The 1982-nt window shown below is 43.0% G+C and overlaps 1 protein-coding gene across 2 annotated transcripts in view; it reads left to right on the top strand.

The window, feature by feature from the left end:
- TNNT2 (troponin T2, cardiac type) overlaps positions 1-1982 on the top strand; it is a 31557-nt gene that overhangs the window by 15129 nt on the left and 14446 nt on the right. The window lies entirely within an intron of this gene.

Here is a 1982-nt window from a genome sequence, read left to right on the forward strand (position 1 = left end):
AGACAATTTTCAACATTCAGTTTTTGAAAGATTTAGAGATCCAAAATTTTCTCCCTCCACTCTCCCTTCCCCAAGACAGCAAGCAATCTGATATAGGCTATACATGTACAACCATGTAGAACATATTTCCACATTAGTCATATTGTGAAAGAAGAGATAGAACCAAAGGAAAATGCCATGGAAAGAAAAAACAAAAAAAGTGAAAATAGTATGCTTCAATATGCATTCAGACTCCATCAGTTCCATCTCCGGATATGGACAGTATTTTCCATCATGAGTCTTTTGGAGTTGTCTTGGTAGATCAGGAGTTCTTAATGTAGGGTCCACAGACCCTGCCCCCAACAGGTCCACGCATAGATTTCAGGGGTTCTATGAACTTGGATAAAATCTTTATTTTCACCCATCTCTAACTAGAAGTTGGCACGTCCTTCATTATCTAAAAGCATTATTCTGAGAAGGGGCGCCTAGGCTTCCCTCGACTGCCCAAGGGATCAGTTGATAATACGAAAAAGATTAAGAACGCCATGAACTAGAGGAGCCTGAGGTTTCTTTTAGCTCGAGTGATCCTCTGCATCCTCTATCCCAACCCACAGACAGTGCTTCATAAGGGAACTCAGACCTACCTTCCCCTGTTAGGGATGAGAGGGTAATAAAGGGGATGGAGTCAGGGGACCTACTTTTCCATTGCTCCTCCTCCTCTAGGAATGTTCTAATTGACTAGAGGAGAAAAAGGTAAGAGGAATTGAAATTCTTAGTGATTAGTAGCTGAGGAACTCTCCTTTCTTAAATCTACAGCAAGGGTTATACTTATTCTCTGGGTGTAAGCACTTGAACTATATCAAGGAACCCATGGGTTTGAGGCATGCTTGAAAGAGCTACCATTTACATAATGCTTTTAAGGTTTGCAAAACCCTTCGCAAATAAGACCTAATTTTATCCTCACAATTACCGTGTGAGGTAGGTGCTTTTATCCCCATTCTGCAGTTGGGAAAACTAAGGCTCAGAACAATTAAATGACTTGCCTAGGGTAAAATTTGAGCTCTGGTCTCCTTGACTCTAGGGCAGCTAGGTGGCACAGTGGATAGAGTGCTAGGCCTAGAGTCAGGAAGACTCATTTTTGTGAGATCAAATCCAGCTGCAGACACTTACTGGTTGTGTGATCCTGAGCAAGTCACTTAACCCTGTTTGCTTCAGTTTCCTCATCTGTGAAATGAGCTGGAGAAAGAAATAGCAAACTATTTCAGTATCACTGCCAAGACAACTCCCAAGGGGGTCGTGAAGAGTCAGACAGGACTGAAAAACGACTGAACACACACATACTTCCTGACTGAGTCTATCTGCACCTTGCTGCCTTACAGCCTGTGGTGATCTGAGTATAGGAGAAGCTGCATCTGTGTTCTAATGTATTTTGATTTTCCTCCTAATATATTTTTCTATTATATTATGATTTTTATCCCTTTGATTCTACGGTTGTAAGTAACGACCACATACAACTAAACAATATTGGTGTGACTGACTTATCTAGGCTTCCTGTGATTAGAGTTCAGTGCCTATGCAGCTCAAAGGTAGGAGGGCAGAGTTCTCCCAGTGGGTGGTAGCTGAGCCAAATCAAGACAGTAATTGGATAAGTCCACACGGACCACATCCAGAGACTAACGGGGGAGCACTGCCACCCACAAAAGGAAGGGACCTAGAAGAAGAGATAGAGCTTGCGTATTATTTGAGTTCTAGAAAGTTTGGATCTTCCCTAAGTGCCCTCTGCTGGTGAGTTAATGTATAACTGCTGAGGTGAATTCATTTTACACAGAAGTCAACTGAGGCCCAGAGAGATGATATTGCTTGAGGCAGCTAGGTGGCACAGTGGATAGAGCACTAGCCCTGGATTCAGGAGCACCTGAGTTCAAATCTGGCCTTGGACCAAACACTTGACACTTACTAGCTGTGTGACCCTAGGCAAGTCATTTAACCCCATTGCCTACCCC

Source organism: Vombatus ursinus, unplaced genomic scaffold, assembly GCF_900497805.2.
Source record: "Vombatus ursinus unplaced genomic scaffold, bare-nosed wombat genome assembly UNPS02014909.1, whole genome shotgun sequence".
Lineage (NCBI taxonomy): Eukaryota > Metazoa > Chordata > Mammalia > Diprotodontia > Vombatidae > Vombatus > Vombatus ursinus.